This window comes from Schistocerca nitens, chromosome 4, assembly GCF_023898315.1.
Source record: "Schistocerca nitens isolate TAMUIC-IGC-003100 chromosome 4, iqSchNite1.1, whole genome shotgun sequence".
NCBI classification, from domain to species: Eukaryota; Metazoa; Arthropoda; class Insecta; order Orthoptera; family Acrididae; genus Schistocerca; species Schistocerca nitens.
In genome coordinates, this window is record NC_064617.1 from 13810198 (window position 1) to 13829088 (window position 18891).

Below are 18891 nucleotides of genomic sequence, written 5' to 3' on the forward strand. Positions count from 1 at the left end.
AAAACATAGACAGTAAGAAGACTCAGTTTTCTTGTACTTAAGTCGGCGTTGTGTCTCTTATATTTAATTCCGATGCTATTTCTGTGTTTCATCGTCATTGGGAGGGTACAATGGATACAGTAAACCTGCAGAGGTGCATCGGAATGTAAAACTGGTGACACAGGAAACGCTCAAAACATAGATAGTAGGAAGACTCAGTCTTCCTGTACTTAAGTCGGCATTGTGTCCCTTATATTTAATTCCGATGCAATTTCTGTGTTTCATCGTCAATGGGAAGGTCCAAGGGATACAGTAAATCTGCAGAGGTGCATCGGAATGTAAAACTGGTGACACAGGAAACGCTCAAAGCATAGACAGTAGGAAGACTCAGTCTTCCTGTACTTAAGTCAGCATTGTGCATCTTATATTTAATTCCGATGAAACTTCTGTGTTTCACCGTCAAAGGGATGGTCCAAGGGATACAGTACACCTGTAGAGGTGCATCGGAATGTAAAACTGATGACAGAGGAAACGCTCAAATCATTGACAGCAGGAAGACTCAGTCTTCCTGTACTTAAGTGGGCATTGTGCCTCTTATATTTAATTCCGATGCGATTTCTGTGTTTCATCGTCACTGTGAAGGTCCAAGTGATACAATAAACCTGCAGAGGTGCATCGGAATGTAAAACTGGTGACACAGGAAACGCTCAAAACATAGATAGTAGGAAGACTCAGTCTTCGTGTACTTAAGTCGGCACTGTGTCTCTTATATTTAATTTTGATGCAATTTCTTGTTTCATCGCCACTGTAAAGGTCCAATGGATACAGTAAACCTGCAGAGGTGCATCGGAATGTAAAACTGGTGACATAGGAAACGCTCAAAGCATAGACAGTAGGAAGACACAGTCTTCCTGTACTTAAGTCGGCATTGTGTCTCTTATATTTAATTCCGATGCAATTTCTGTGTTTCACCGTCAATGGGAGGGTCCAAGTGATACAGTAAACCTGCAGAGGTGCTTCGGAATGTAAAACTGGCGACACAGGAACGCTCAAAACATAGACAGTAGGAAGACTAAGTCTTCCTGTACTTAAGTCGGCATTGTGTCTCTTATATTTAATTCCGATGCAATTTCTGTGTTTCATCGTCACTGTAAAGGTCCAATGGATACAGTAAACCTGCAGAGGTGAATAGGAATGTAAAACTGGTGACACAGGACACGCTCAAAACATAGACAGTAGGAAGACTCAGTCTTCCTGTACGTAAGTCGGCATTGTGTCTCTAATATTTAATTCCGATGCAATTTCTGTGTTTCACCGTCAATGGGAAGGGCCAAGTGATACAGTAAACCTGCAGATGTACTTCGGAATGTAAAACTGGTGACACAGGAAACGCTCAAAACATAGACAGTAAGAAGACTCAGTCTTCCTGTACTTAAGTCTGCATTGTGACTCTTATATTTAATTCCGATGCAATTTCTGTGTTTCATCGTCACTGTGAAGGTCCAAGGGATACAGTTATCCTGCAGAGGTGCATCGGAATGTAAAACTGATGACACAGGAAACGCTCAAAACATAGACAGTAAGACGACTCAGTCTTCCTGTACTTAAGTCGGCATTGTGTCTCTTACATTTAATTCCGATGCAATATCTGTGTTTCATCGTCAATGGGAAAGTCCAAGGGATACAGTAAACCTGCAGAGGTGCATCGGAATGTAAAACTGGTGACAGAGGAAACGCTCAAATCATAGACAGTAAGAAGACTCACTTTTCTTGTACTTATGTCGGCGTTGTTTCTCTTATATTTAATTCCGATGCAATTTCTGAGTTTCATCGTCAATGGGAAGGTCCAATGGATATAGTAAACCTGCAGAGGTGCATCGGAATGTAAAACTGGTGACACAGGAAACGCTCAAAACATAGACAGTAGGAAGACTCAGTCTTCCTGTACTTAGGTCGGCATTGTGTCTCTTATATTTAATTCCGATGCAATTTCTGTGTTTCATCGTCACTGTAAAGGTCCAATGGATACAGTAAACCTGCAGAGGTGCATCGGAATGTAAAACTGGTGACACAGGAAACGCTCAAAACATAGACAGTAGGAAGACTCAGCCTTCCTGTACTTAAGTCGGCATTGTGTCTCTTATATTTAATTCCGATGCAATTTCTGTGTTTCATCGTCACTGTGAAGGTCCAAGGGATACAGTAAACCTGCAGAGGTGTATCGGAATGTAAAACTGGTGACACAGGAAACGCTCAAAACATAGAGAGTAGGAAGACTCAGTCTTCCTGTTCTTGAGGCTTCATTGTGTCTCTAATATTTAATTCCGAAGCAATTTCTGTGTTTCATCGTCAATGGGAAGCTCCAAGGAATACAGTAAACCTGCAGAGGTGCATCGGAATGTAAAACTGGTGACACAGGAAACGCTCAAAACATAGACAGTAGGTAGACTCAGTCTTCCTCTACTTAAGTCGGCATTGTGTCTCTTATATTTAATTCCGATGCAATTTCTGTGTTTCATCGTCACTGTAAAGGTCCAATGGATACAGTAAACCTGCAGAGGTGCATCGGAATGTAAAACTGGTGACACAGGAAACGCTCAAAACATAGACAGTAGGAAGACTCAGTCTTCCTGTACTTAAGAAGGCTTGTGTCTCTTACTTTTAATTCCGATGCAATATCTGTGTTTCATCGTCAATGGGAAGGTCAAAGTGATACAGTAAACCTGCAGAGGTGCATCGGAATGTAAAACTGGTGACAGAGGAAACGCTCAAAACATAGACAGTAAGAAGACTCAGTTTTCTTGTACTTAAGTCGGCGTTGTGTCTCTTATATTTAATTCCGATGCAATTTCTGTGTTTCATCGTCAATGGGAAGGTACAATGGATATAGTAAACCTGCAGAGGTGCATCGGAATGTAAAACTGGTGACACAGGAAACGCTCAAAACATAGACAGTAGGAAGACTCAGTTTTCCTGTACTTAAGTCGGCATTGTGTCTCTTATATTTAATTCCGATGCAATTTCTGTGTTTCATCGTCACTGTAAAGGTCCAATGCATACAGTAAACCTGCAGAGGTGCATCGGAATGTAAAACTGGTGACACAGGAAACGCTCAAAGCATAGACAGTAGGAAGACTCAGTCTTCCTGTACTTAAATTGGCATTGTGTCTCTCATATTTAATTCCGATGCAATTTCTGTGTTTCACCGTCAATGGGATGGTCCAAGTGATACAGTAAACCTGCAGAGGTGCTTCGGAATGTAAAACTGGTGACACAGGAAACGCTCAAAACATAGAGAGTAGGAAGACTCAGTCTTCCTGTTCTTGAGGCTTCATTGTGTCTCTAATATTTAATTCCGAAGCAATTTCTGTGTTTCATCGTCAATGGGAAGCTCCAAGGAATACAGTAAACCTGCAGAGGTGCATCGGAATGTTAAACTGGTGACACAGGAAACGCTCAAAGCATAGACAGTAGGAAGACTCAATCTTCCTGTACCTAAGTCAGCATTGTGCCTCTTATATTTAATTCCGATGAAATTTCTGTGTTTCATCGTCACTGTGAAGATCCAAGGGATACAGTAAACCTGCAGAGGTGCATTGGAATGTAAAACTGGTGACACAGGAAACGCTCAAAACATAGACAGTAGGAAGAGTCAGTCTTTGAGTTCTTAAATCGGCATTGTGTCTCTAATATTTAATTCCGAAGCAATTTCTGTGTTTCATCGTCAATGGGAAGGTCCAAGGAATACAGTAAACCTGCAGAGGTGCATCGGAATGTAAAACTGGTGACACAGGAAATGCTCAAAACATAGACCCCAAGAAGACTCAGTTCTCTTGTACTTAAGTCGGCATTGTGTCTCTTATATTTAATTCCGATGCAATTTCTGTGTTTCATCGTCAATGGGAAGGTCCAAGGGATACAGTAGACGTGCAGAGGAGCTTCGGAATGTAAAACTAGTGACACAGGAAACGCTCAAAACATAGACAGTAAGAAGACTCAGTTTTCTTGTACTTAAGTCGACGTTGTGTATCTTATATTTAATTCCGATGCAATATCTGTGTTTCACCGTCAATGGGAAGGTCCAAGGGATACAGTAAACCTGCAGAGGTGCATCGGAATGTATAACTGGTGACAGAGGAAACGCTCAAAACTTAGACAGTAAGAAGATCCAGTTTTCTTGTACTTAAGTCGGCGTTGTGTCTCTTATATTTAATTCCGATGCAATTTCTGTGTTTCATCGCCACTGTAAAGGCCCAATGGATACAGTAAACCTGCAGAGGTGCATCGGAATGTAAAACTGGTGACACAGGAAACGCTTAAAACATAGACAGTAGGAAGACTCAGTATTCCTGTACTTAGGTTGGCATTGTGTCTCTTATATTTAATTCCGATGCAATATCTGTGTTTCATCGTCACTGTGAAGGTCCAAGGGATACCGTAATCCTGCAGAGGTGCATCGGAATGTAAAACTGATGACACAGGAAAGGCTCAAAGCATAGACAGTAAGAAGACTCAGTCTTCCTGTACTTAAATCGGCGTTGTGTCTCTTATATTTAATTCCGATGCCATTTCTGTGTTTCATCGTCACTGTACAGGTAGAATGGATACAGTAAACCTGCAGAGGTGCATCGGAATGTAAAATCTATTGACACAGGAAACGCTCAAAGCATAGACAGTAGGAAGACTCAGTCTTCCTGTACTTAAGTCAGCATTGTGCCTCTTATATTTAATTCCGATGAAATTTCTGTGTTTCACCGTCAAAGGGATGGTCCAAGGGATACAGTACACCTGCAGAGGAGCTTCGGAATGTAAAACTAGTGACACAGGAAACGCTCAAAACATAGACAGTAGGAAGACTCAGTGTTCCTGTTCTTAAGTCGGCATTGTGTCTCTTATATTTAATTCCGAAGCAATTTCTGTGTTTCATCGTCACTGTGAAGGTCCAAGGGATACAGTAAACGTGCAGAGGAGCTTCGGAATGTAAAACTAGTGACACAGGAAACGCTCAAACATAGACAGTAGGAAGACTCAGTCTTCCTGTCCTTAAGTCGGCATTGTGTCTCTTATATTTAATTCCGATGCAATTTCTGTGTTTCATCGTCACTGTGAAGGTCCAAGGGATACAGTAAACCTGCAGAGTTGCACCGGAATGTAAAACTGGTGACACAGGAAACGCTCAAAACATAGACAGTAAGAAGACTCAGTTTTCTTGTACTTAAGTCGGCGTTGTGTCTCTTATATTTAATTCCGATGCTATTTCTGTGTTTCATCGTCATTGGGAGGGTACAATGGATACAGTAAACCTGCAGAGGTGCATCGGAATGTAAAACTGGTGACACAGGAAACGCTCAAAACATAGATAGTAGGAAGACTCAGTCTTCCTGTACTTAAGTCGGCATTGTGTCCCTTATATTTAATTCCGATGCAATTCCTGTGTTTCATCGTCAATGGGAAGGTCCAAGGGATACAGTAAATCTGCAGAGGTGCATCGGAATGTAAAACTGGTGACACAGGAAACGCTCAAAGCATAGACAGTAGGAAGACTCAGTCTTCCTGTACTTAAGTCAGCATTGTGCATCTTATATTTAATTCCGATGAAACTTCTGTGTTTCACCGTCAAAGGGATGGTCCAAGGGATACAGTACACCTGTAGAGGTGCATCGGAATGTAAAACTGATGACAGAGGAAACGCTCAAATCATTGACAGCAGGAAGACTCAGTCTTCCTGTACTTAAGTGGGCATTGTGCCTCTTATATTTAATTCCGATGCGATTTCTGTGTTTCATCGTCACTGTGAAGGTCCAAGTGATACAATAAACCTGCAGAGGTGCATCGGAATGTAAAACTGGTGACACAGGAAACGCTCAAAACATAGATAGTAGGAAGACTCAGTCTTCGTGTACTTAAGTCGGCACTGTGTCTCTTATATTTAATTTTGATGCAATTTCTTGTTTCATCGCCACTGTAAAGGTCCAATGGATACAGTAAACCTGCAGAGGTGCATCGGAATGTAAAACTGGTGACATAGGAAACGCTCAAAGCATAGACAGTAGGAAGACACAGTCTTCCTGTACTTAAGTCGGCATTGTGTCTCTTATATTTAATTCCGATGCAATTTCTGTGTTTCACCGTCAATGGGAGGGTCCAAGTGATACAGTAAACCTGCAGAGGTGCTTCGGAATGTAAAACTGGCGACACAGGAACGCTCAAAACATAGACAGTAGGAAGATTAAGTCTTCCTGTACTTAAGTCGGCATTGTGTCTCTTATATTTAATTCCGATGCAATTTCTGTGTTTCATCGTCACTGTAAAGGTCCAATGGATACAGTAAACCTGCAGAGGTGAATAGGAATGTAAAACTGGTGACACAGGATACGCTCAAAACATAGACAGTAGGAAGACTCAGTCTTCCTGTACTTAAGTCGCATTGTGTCTCTTATATTTAATTCCGATGCAATTTCTGTGTTTCACCGTCAATGGGAAGGTCCAAGTGATACAGTAAACCTGCAGATGTACTTCGGAATGTAAAACTGGTGACACAGGAAACGCTCAAAACATAGACAGTAAGAAGACTCAGTCTTCCTGTACTTAAGTCTGCATTGTGACTCTTATATTTAATTCCGATGCAATTTCTGTGTTTCATCGTCACTGTGAAGGTCCAAGGGATACAGTAATCCTGCAGAGGTGCATCGGAATGTAAAACTGATGTCACAGGAAACGCTCAAAACATAGACAGTAAGAAGACTCAGTCTTCCTGTACTTAAGTCGGCATTGTGTCTCTTACATTTAATTCCGATGCAATAATTGTGTTTCATCGTCAATGGGAAGGTCCAAGGGATACAGTAAACCTGCAGAGGTGCATCGGAATGTAAAACTGGTGACAGAGGAAACGCTCAAATCATAGACAGTGAGAAGACTCACTTTTCTTGTACTTATGTCGGCGTTGTTTCTCTTATATTTAATTCCGATGCAATTTCTGTGTTTCATCGTCAATGGGAAGGTCCAATGGATATAGTAAACCTGCAGAGGTGCATCGGAATGTAAAACTGGTGACACAGGAAACGCTCAAAACATAGACAGTAGGAAGACTCAGTCTTCCTGTACTTAGGTCGGCATTGTGTCTCTTATATTTAATTCCGATGCAATTTCTGTGTTTCATTGTCACTGTAAAGGTCCAATGGATTCAGTAAACCTGCAGACGTGCATCGGAATGTAAAACTGGTGACACAGGAAACGCTCAAAACATAGACAGTAGGAAGACTCAGTCTTCCTGTACTTAAGTCGGCATTGTGTCTCTTATATTTAATTCCGATGCAATTTCTGTGTTTCATCGTCACTGTGAAGGTCCAAGGGATACAGTAAACCTGCAGAGGTGCATCGGAATGTAAAACTGGTGACACAGGAAACGTTCAAAACATAGAGAGTAGGAAGTCTCAGTCTTCCTGTTCTTGAGGCTTAATTGTGTCTCTAATATTTAATTCCGAAGCAATTTCTGTGTTTCATCGTCAATGGGAAGCTCCAAGGAATACAGTGAACCTGCAGAGGTGCATCGGAATGTAAAACTGGTGACACAGGAAACGCTCAAAACATAGACAGTAGGAAGACTCAGTCTTCCTTTACTTAAGTCGGCATTGTGTCTCTTATATTTAATTCCGATGCAATTTCTGTGTTTCATCGTCACTGTAAAGGTCCAATGGATACAGTAAACCTGCAGAGGTGCATCGGAATGTAAAACTGGTGACACAGGAAACGCTCAAAACATAGACAGTAAGAAGACTCAGTCTTCCTGTACTTAAGTCGGCATTGTGTGTCTTACTTTTAATTCCGATGCACTATCTGTGTTTCATCGTCAATGGGAAGGTCAAAGTGATACAGTAAACCTGCAGAGGTGCATCGGAATGTAAAACTGGTGACAGAGGAAACGCTCAAAACATAGACAGTAAGAAGACTCAGTTTTCTTGTACTTAAGTCGGCGTTGTGTCTCTTATATTTAATTGCGATGCAATTTCTGTGTTTCATCGTCAATGGGAAGGTCCAATGGATATAGTAAACCTGCAGAGGTGCATCGGAATGTAAAACTGGTGACACAGGAAACGCTCAAAACATAGAGAGTAGGAAGACTAAGTCTTCCTGTTCTTGAGGCTTCATTGTGTCTCTAATATTTAATAGAGAAGCAATTTCTGTGTTTCATCGTCAATGGGAAGATCCAAGGGATACAGTAAACCTGCAGAGGTGCATTGGAATGTAAAACTGGTGACACAGGAAACGCTCAAAACATAGACAGTTGGAAGACTCAGTCTTTGAGTTCTTAAATCGGCATTGTGTCTCTAATATTTAATTCCGAAGCAATTTCTGTGTTTCATCGTCAATGGGAAGGTCCAAGGAATACAGTAAACCTGCAGAGGTGCATTGGAATGTAAAACTGGTGACACAGGAAACGCTCAAAACATAGACAGTAGGAAGACTCAGTTTTCTGGTACTTAAGTCGGCATTGTGACTCTTATATTTAATTCCGATGATTTTTCTGTGTTTCATCGTCACTGTGAAGATCCAAGGGATACAGTAAACCTGCAGAGGTGCATTGGAATGTAAAACTGGTGACACAGGAAACGCTCAAAACATAGACAGTTGGAAGACTCAGTCTTTGAGTTCTTAAATCGGCATTGTGTCTCTAATATTTAATTCCGAAGCAATTTCTGTGTTTCATCGTCAATGGGAAGGTCCAAGGAATACAGTAAACCTGCAGAGGTGCATCGGAATGTAAAACTGGTGACACAGGAAATGCTCAAAACATAGACCCTAAGAAGACTCAGTTCTCTTGTACTTAAGTCGGCATTGTGTCTCTTATATTTAATTCCGATGCAATTTCTGTGTTTCATCGTCAATGGGAAGGTCCAAGGGATACAGTAAACGTGCAGAGGAGCTTCGGAATGTAAAACTAGTGACACAGGAAACGCTCAAAACATAGACAGTAAGAAGACTCTGTTATCTTGTACTTAAGTCGACGTTGTGTATCTTATATTTAATTCCGATGCAATATATGTGTTTCATCGTCAATGGGAAGGTCCAAGGGATACAGTAAACCTGCAGAGGTGCATCGGAATGTAAAACTGGTGACAGAGGAAACGCTCAAAACATAGACAGTAAGAAGACCCAGTTTTCTTGTACTTAAGTCGGCGTTGTGCCTCTTATATTTAATTCCGATGCAATATCTGTGTTTCATCGCCACTGTAAACGTCCAATGGATACAGTAAACCTGCAGACGTGCATCGGAATGTAAAACTGGTGACACAGGAAACGCTCAAAACATAGACAGTAGGAAGACTCAGTAGTCCTGTACTTAGGTTGGCATTGTGTCTCTTATATTTAATTCCGATGCAATTTCTGTGTTTCATCGTCACGGTGAAGGTCCAAGGGATACCGTAATCCTGCAGAGGTGCATCGGAATGTAAAACTGATGACACAGGAAAGGCTCAAAGCATAGACAGTAAGAAGACTCAGTCTTCCTGTACTTAAGTCGGCGTTGTGTCTCTTATATTTAATTCCGATGCCATTTCTGTGTTTCATCGACACTGTACAGGTAGAATGGATACAGTAAACCTGCAGAGGTGCATAGGAATGTAAAACTGGTGACACAGGAAACGCTCAAAACATAGAGAATAGGAAGACTCAGTCTTCCTGTTCTTGAGGCTTCATTGTGTCTAATATTTAATTCCGAAGAAATTTCTGTGTTTCATCGTCAATGGAAAGCTCCAAGGAATACAGTAAACCTGCAGAGGTGCATCGGAATGTAAAATCTATTGACACAGGAAACGCTCAAAGCATAGACAGTAGGAAGACTCAGTCTTCCTGTACTTAAGTCAGCATTGTGCCTCTTATATTTAATTCCGATGAAATTTCTGTGTTTCACCGTCAATGGGAAGGTCCAAGTGATACAGTAAACCTGCAGATGTACTTCGGAATGTAAAACTGGTGACACAGGAAACGCTCAAAGCATAGACAGTAAGAAGACTCAGTTTTCTTGTACTTAAGTCGGCATTGTGTCTCTTACATTTAATTCCGATGCAATTTCTGTGTTTCACCGTGAATGGGAAGGTCCAAGTGATACAGTAAACCTGCAGATGTACTTCGGAATGTAAAACTGGTGACACAGGAAACGCTCAAAGCATAGACAGTAAGAAGACTCAGTCTTCCTGTACTTAAGTCTGCGTTGTGACTCTTATATTTAATTTCGATGCAATTTCTGTGTTTCATCGTCACTGTGAAGGTCCAAGGGATACAGTAAACCTGCAGAGGTGCATCGGAATGTAAAACTGGTGACACAGGAAACGCTCAAAACATAGACAGTAGGAAGACTCAGTCTTCCTGTACTTAAGTCGGCATTGTGTCTCTTACTTTTAATTCCGATGCAATATCTGTGTTTCATCGTCAATGGGAAGGTCAAAGTGATACAGTAAACCTGCAGAGGTGCATCGGAATGTAAAACTGGTGACACAGGAAACGCTCAAAACATAGACAGTAGGAAGACTCAGTCTTCCTCTACTTAAGTCGGCATTGTGTCTCTTATATTTAATTCCGATGCAATTTCTGTGTTTCATCGTCAATGGGAAGGTCCAAGGGATACCGTAAATCTGCAGAGGTGCATCGGAATGTAAAACTGGTGACACAGGAAACGCTCAAAGCATTGACAGTAGGAAGACTCAGTCTTCCTGTACTTAAGTCAGCATTGTGCATCTTATATTTAATTCCGATGAAACTTCTGTGTTTCACCGTCAAAGGGATGGTCCAAGGGATACAGTACACCTGTAGAGGTGCATCGGAATGTAAAACTGATGACAGAGGAAACGCTCAAATCATTGACAGCAGGAAAACTCAGTCTTCCTGTACTTAAGTGGGCATTGTGCCTCTTATATTTAATTCCGATGCGATTTCTGTGTTTCATCGTCACTGTGAAGGTCCAAGTGATACAATAAACCTGCTGAGGTGCATCGGAATGTAAAACTGGTGACACAGGAAACGCTCAAAACATAGATAGTAGGAAGACTCAGTCTTCGTGTACTTAAGTCGGCACTGTGTCTCTTATATTTAATTTTGATGCAATTTCTTGTTTCATCGCCACTGTAAAGGTCCAATGGATACAGTAAACCTGCAGAGGTGAATAGGAATGTAAAACTGGTGACATAGGAAACGCTCAAAGCATAGACAGTAGGAAGACCCAGTCTTCCTGTACTTAAGTCGTCATTGTGTCTCTTATATTTAATTCCGATGCAATTTCTGTGTTTCACCGTCAATGGGAGGGTCCAAGTGATACAGTAAACCTGCAGAGGTGCTTCGGAATGTAAAACTGGCGACACAGGAACGCTCAAAACATAGACAGTAGGAAGATTAAGTCTTCCTGTACTTAAGTCGGCATTGTGTCTCTTATATTTAATTCCGATGCAATTTCTGTGTTTCATCGTCACTGTAAAGGTCCAATGGATACAGTAAACCTGCAGAGGTGAATAGGAATGTAAAACTGGTGACACAGGATACGCTCAAAACATAGACAGTAGGAAGACTCAGTCTTCCTGTACTTAAGTCGCATTGTGTCTCTTATATTTAATTCCGATGCAATTTATGTGTTTCACCGTCAATGGGAAGGTCCAAGTGATACAGTAAACCTGCAGATGTACTTCGGAATGTAAAACTGGTGACACAGGAAACGCTCAAAACATAGACAGTAAGAAGACTCAGTCTTCCTGTACTTAAGTCTGCATTGTGACTCTTATATTTAATTCCGATGCAATTTCTGTGTTTCATCGTCACTGTGAAGGTCCAAGGGATACAGTAATCCTGCAGAGGTGCATCGGAATGTAAAACTGATGTCACAGGAAACGCTCAAAACATAGACAGTAAGAAGACTCAGTCTTCCTGTACTCAAGTCGGCATTGTGTCTCTTACATTTAATTCCGATGCAATATCTGTGTTTCATCGTCAATGGGAAGGTCCAAGGGATACAGTAAACCTGCAGAGGTGCATCGGAATGTAAAACTGGTGACAGAGGAAACGCTCAAAACATAGACAGTAGGAAGACTCAGTCTTCCTGTACTTAAGTCGGCATTGTGTCTCTTATATTTAATTCCGATGCAATTTCTGTGTTTCATCGTCACTGTGGAGGTCCAAGGGATACAGTAAACCTGCAAAGGTGCATCGGAATGTAAAACTGGTGACACAGGAAACGCTCAAAACATAGAGAGTAGGAAGACTCAGTCTTCCTGTTCTTGAGGCTTAATTGTGTCTCTAATATTTAATTCCGAAGCAATTTCTGTGTTTCATCGTCAATGGGAAGCTCCAAGGAATACAGTGAACCTGCAGAGGTGCATCGGAATGTAAAACTGGTGACACAGGAAACGCTCAAAACATAGACAGTAGGAAGACTCAGTCTTCCTCTACTTAAGTCGGCATTGTGTCTCTTATATTTAATTCCGATGCAATTTCTGTGTTTCATCGTCACTGTAAAGGTCCAATGGATACAGTAAACCTGCAGAGGTGCATCGGAATGTAAAACTGGTGACAGAGGAAACGCTCAAAACATAGACAGTAAGAAGACTCAGTTTTCTTGTACTTAAGTCGGCGTTGTGTCTCTTATATTTAATTCCGATGCAATTTCTGTGTTTCATCGTCAATGGGAAGGTCCAATGGATATAGTAAACCTGCAGAGGTGCATCGGAATGTAAAACTGGTGACACAGGAAACGCTCAAAACATAGAGAGTAGGAAGACTCAGTCTTCCTGTTCTTGAGGCTTCATTGTGTCTCTAATATTTAATTCAGAAGCAATTTCTGTGTTTCATCGTCAATGGGAAGCTCCAAGGAATACAGTAAACCTGCAGGGGTGCATCGGAATGTTAAACTGGTGACACAGGAAACGCTCAAAGCATAGACAGTAGGAAGACTCAATCTTCCTGTACTTAAGTCAGCATTGTGCCTCTTATATTTAATTCCGATGAAATTTCTGTGTTTCACCGTCAAAGGGATGGTCCAAGGGATACAGTAAACCTGCAGAGGTGCTTCGGAATGTAAAACTGGTGACACAGGAAACGCTCAAAACATAGACAGTAGGAAGACTCAGTTTTCTGGTACTTAAGTCGGCATTGTGACTCTTATATTTAATTCCGATGATTTTTCTGTGTTTCATCGTCACTGTGAAGATCCAAGGGATACAGTAAACCTGCAGAGGTGCATTGGAATGTAAAACTGGTGACACAGGAAACGCTCAAAACATAGACAGTTGGAAGACTCAGTCTTTGAGTTCTTAAATCGGCATTGTGTCTCTAATATTTAATTCCGAAGCAATTTCTGTGTTTCATCGTCAATGGGAAGGTCCAAGGAATACAGTAAACCTGCAGAGGTGCATCGGAATGTAAAACTGGTGACACAGGAAATGCTCAAAACATAGACCCTAAGAAGACTCAGTTCTCTTGTACTTAAGTCGGCATTGTGTCTCTTATATTTAATTCCGATGCAATTTCTGTGTTTCATCGTCAATGGGAAGGTCCAAGGGATACAGTAAACGTGCAGAGGAGCTTCGGAATGTAAAACTAGTGACACAGGAAACGCTCAAAACATAGACAGTAAGAAGACTCAGTTATCTTGTACTTAAGTCGACGTTGTGTATCTTATATTTAATTCCGATGCAATATCTGTGTTTCATCGTCAATGGGAAGGTCCAAGGGATACAGTAAACCTGCAGAGGTGCATCGGAATGTAAAACTGGTGACAGAGGAAACGCTCAAAACATAGACAGTAAGAAGACCCAGTTTTCTTGTACTTAAGTCGGCGTTGTGTCTCTTATATTTAATTCCGATGCAATTTCTGTGTTTCATCGCCACTGTAAACGTCCAATGGATACAGTAAACCTGCAGACGTGCATCGGAATGTAAAACTGGTGACACAGGAAACGCTCAAAACATAGACAGTAGGAAGACTCAGTAGTCCTGTACTTAGGTTGGCATTGTGTCTCTTATATTTAATTCCGATGCAATTTCTGTGTTTCATCGTCACGGTGAAGGTCCAAGGGATACCGTAATCCTGCAGAGGTGCATCGGAATGTAAAACTGATGACACAGGAAAGGCTCAAAGCATAGACAGTAAGAAGACTCAGTCTTCCTGTACTTAAGTCGGCGTTGTGTCTCTTATATTTAATTCCGATGCCATTTCTGTGTTTCATCGACACTGTACAGGTAGAATGGATACAGTAAACCTGCAGAGGTGCATAGGAATGTAAAACTGGTGACACAGGAAAGGCTCAAAGCATAGACAGTAAGAAGACTCAGTCTTCCTGTACTTAAATCGGCGTTGTGTCTCTTATATTTAATTCCGATGCCATTTCTGTGTTTCATCGTCACTGTACAGGTAGAATGGATACAGTAAACCTGCAGAGGTGCATCGGAATGTAAAATCTATTGACACAGGAAACGCTCAAAGCATAGACAGTAGGAAGACTCAGTCTTCCTGTACTTAAGTCAGCATTGTGCCTCTTATATTTAATTCCGATGAAATTTCTGTGTTTCACCGTCAAAGGGATGGTCCAAGGGATACAGTACACCTGCAGAGGAGCTTCGGAATGTAAAACTAGTGACACAGGAAACGCTCAAAACATAGACAGTAGGAAGACTCAGTGTTTCTGTTCTTAAGTCGGCATTGTGTCTCTTATATTTAATTCCGATGCAATTTCTGTGTTTCATCGTCACTGTGAAGGTCCAAGGGATACAGTAAACGTGCAGAGGAGCTTCGGAATGTAAAACTAGTGACACAGGAAACGCTCAAACATAGACAGTAGGAAGACTCAGTCTTCCTGTCCTTAAGTCGGCATTGTGTCTCTAATATTTAATTCCGATGTAATTTCTGTGTTTCATCGTCACTGTGAAGGTCCAAGGGATACGGTAAACCTGCAGAGTTGCACCGGAATGTAAAACTGGTGACACAGGAAACGCTCAAAACATAGACAGTAGGAAGACTCAGTTTTCTTGTACTTAAGTCAGCGTTGTGTCTCTTATATTTAATTCCGATGCAATTTCTGTGTTTCATCGTCATTGGGAGGGTACAATGGATACAGTTAACCTGCAGAGGTGCAACGGAATGTAAAACTGGTGACAGAGGAAACGCTCAAATCACAGACAGTAAGAAGACTCACTTTTCTTGTACTTATGTCGGCGTTGTTTCTCTTATATTTAATTCCGATTCAATTTCTGTGTTTCATCGTCAATGGGAAGGTCCAAGGGATACAGTAAACCTGCAGAGGTGCATCGGAATGTAAAACTGGTGACAGAGGAAACGCTCAAAACATAGACAGTAAGAAGACCCAGTTTTCTTGTACTTAAGTCGGCATTGTGTCTCTTACATTTAATGCCGATGCAATTTCTGTGTTTCACCGTCAATGGGAAGGTCCAAGTGATACAGTAAACCTGCAGATGTACTTCGGAATGTAAAACTGGTGACACAGGAAACGCTCAAAGCATAGACAGTAAGAAGACTCAGTCTTCCTGTACTTAAGTCTGCATTGTGACTCTTATATTTAATTTCGATGCAATTTCTGTGTTTCATCGTCACTGTGAAGGTCCAAGGGATACAGTAATCCTGCAGAGGTGCATCGGAATGTAAAACTGATGACACAGGAAACGCTCAAAACATAGACAGTAAGAAGACTCAGTCTTCCTGTACTTAAGTCGGCATTGTGTCTCTTACATTTAATTCCGATGCAATATCTGTGTTTCATCGTCAATGGGAAGGTCCAAGGGATACAGTAAACCCGCAGAGGTGCATCGGAATGTAAAACTGGTGACAGAGGAAACGCTCAAATCATAGACAGTAAGAAGACTCACTTTTCTTGTACTTATGTCGGCGTTGTTTCTCTTATATTTAATTCCGATGCAATTTCTGTGTTTCATCGTCAATGGGAAGGTCCAATGGATATAGTAAACCTGCAGAGGTGCATCGGAATGTAAAACTGGTGACACAGGAAACGCTCAAAACATAGACAGTAGGAAGACTCAGTCTTCCTGTACTTAGGTCGGCATTGTGTCTCTTATATTTAATTCCGATGCAATTTCTGTGTTTCATCGTCACTGTGAAGGTCCAAGGGATACAGTAAACCTGCAGAGGTGCATCGGAATGTAAAACTGGTGACACAGGAAACGCTCAAAACATAGAGAGTAGGAAGACTCAGTCTTCCTGTTTCTTGAGGCTTCATTGTGTCTCTAATATTTAATTCCGAAGCAATTTCTGTGTTTCATCGTCAATGGGAAGCTCCAAGGAATACAGTAAACCTGCAGAGGTGCATCGGAATGTAAAACTGGTGACACAGGAAACGCTCAAAACATAGACAGTAGGAAGACTCAGTCTTCCTCTACTTAAGTCGGCATTGTGTCTCTTATATTTAATTCCGATGCAATTTCTGTGTTTCATCGTCACTGTAAAGGTCCAATGGATACAGTAAACCTGCAGAGGTGCATCGGAATGTAAAACTGGTGACAAAGGAAACGCTCAAAGCATAGACAGTAGGAAGACTCAGTCTTCCTGTACTTAAGTCGGCATTGTGTCTCTTACTTTTAATTCCGATGCAATATCTGTGTTTCATCGTCAATGGGAAGGTCAAAGTGATACAGTAAACCTGCAGAGGTGCATCGGAATGTAAAACTGGCGACAGAGGAAACGCTCAAAACATAGACAGTAAGAAGACTCAGTTTTCTTGTACTTAAGTCGGCGTTGTGTCTCTTATATTTAATTCCGATGCAATTTCTGTGTTTCATCGTCAATGGGAAGGTCCAATGTATATAGTAATCCTGCAGAGGTGCATCGGAATGTAAAACTGGTGACACAGGAAACGCTCAAAACATAGACAGTAGGAAGACTCAGTTTTCCTGTACTTAAGTCGGCATTGTGTCTCTTATATTTAATTCCGATGCAATTTCTGTGTTTCATCGTCACTGTAAAGGTCCAATGCATACAGTAAACTTGCAGAGGTGCATCGGAATGTAAAACTGGTGACACACGAAAAGCTCAAAGCATTGACAGTAGGAAGACTCAGTCTTCCTGTACTTAAATTGGCATTGTGTCTCTTATATTTAATTCCGATGCAATTTCTGTGTTTCTCCGTCAATGGGATGGTCCAAGTGATACAGTAAACCTGCAGAGGTGCTTCGGAATGTAAAACTGGTGACACAGGAAACGCTCAAAGCGTGGACAGTAGTTAGACTCAGTCTTCCTGTACTTAAGTCAGCATTGTGTCTCTTATATTTAATTCCGATGAAATTTCTGTGTTTCATCGTCACTGTGAAGGTCCAAGGGAAACAGTAAACCTGCAGAGGTGCATCGGAATGTAAAACTGGTGACACAGGAAATGCTCAAAACATAGACCCTAAGAAGACTCAGTTCTCTTGTACTTAAGTCGGCATTGTGTCTCTTATATTTAATTCCGATGCAATTTCTGTGTTTCATCGTCAATGGGAAGGTCCAAGGGATACAGTAAACGTGCAGAGGAGCTTCGGAATGTAAAACTAGTATCACAGGAAACGCTCAAAGCATAGACAGTAAGAAGACTCAGTTTTCTTGTACTTAAGTCGACGTTGTGTATCTTATATTTAATTCCGATGCAATATCTGTGTTTCATCGCCAATGGGAAGGTCCAAGGGATACAGTAAACCTGCAGAGGTGCATCGGAATGTAAAACTGGTGACAGAGGAAACGCTCAAAACATAGACAGTAAGAAGACCCAGTTTTCTTGTACTTAAGTCGGCGTTGTGTCTCTTATATTTAATTCCGATGCAATTTCTGTGTTTCATCGCCACTGTAAAGGTCCAATGGATACAGTAAACCTGCAGAGGTGCATCGGAATATAAAACTGGTGACACAGGAAACGCTCAAAACATAGACAGTAGGAAGACTCAGTATTCCTGTACTTAGGTTGGCATTGTGTCTCTTATATTTAATTCCGATGCAATTTCTGTGTTTCATCGTCACTGTGAAGGTCCAAGGGATACCGTAATCCTGCAGAGGTGCATCGGAATGTAAAACTGATGACACAGGAAAGACTCAAAGCATAGACAGTAAGAAGACTCAGTCTTCCTGTACTTAAGTCGGCGTTGTGTCTCTTATATTTAATTCCGATGCCATTTCTGTGTTTCATCGTCACTGTACAGGTAGAATGGATACAGTAAACCTGCAGAGGTGCATAGGAATGTAAAACTGGTGACACAGGAAACGCTCAAAACATAGAGAATAGGAAGACTCAGTCTTCCTGTTCTTGAGGCTTCATTGTGTCTAATATTTAATTCCGAAGCAATTTCTGTGTTTCATCGTCAATGGAAAGCTCCAAGGAATACAGTAAACCTGCAGAGGTGCATCGGAATGTAAAATCTATTGACACAGGAAACGCTCAAAGCATAGACAGTGGGAAGACTCAGTCTTCCTGTACTTAAGTCAGCATTGTGCCTCTTATATTTAATTCCGATGAAATTTCTGTGTTTCACCGTCAAAGGGATGGTCCAAGGGATAAATTACACCTGCAGAGGAGCTTCGGAATGTAAAACTAGTGACACAGGAAACGCTCAAAACATAGACAGTAGGAAGACTCAGTGTTCCTGTTCTTAAGTCGGCATTGTGTCTCTTATATTTAATTCCGATGCAATTTCTGTGTTTCATCGTCACTGTGAAGGTCCAAGGGATACAGTAAACGTGCAGAGGAGCTTCGGAATACAAAACTAGTGACACAGGAAACGCTTAAACATAGACAGTAGGAAGACTCTGTCTTCCTGTCCTTAAGTCGGCATTGTGTCTCTTATATTTAATTCCGATGCAATTTCTGTGTTTCATCGTCACTGTGAAGGTCCAAGGGATACAGTAAACCTGCAGAGTTGCACCGGAATGTAAAGCTG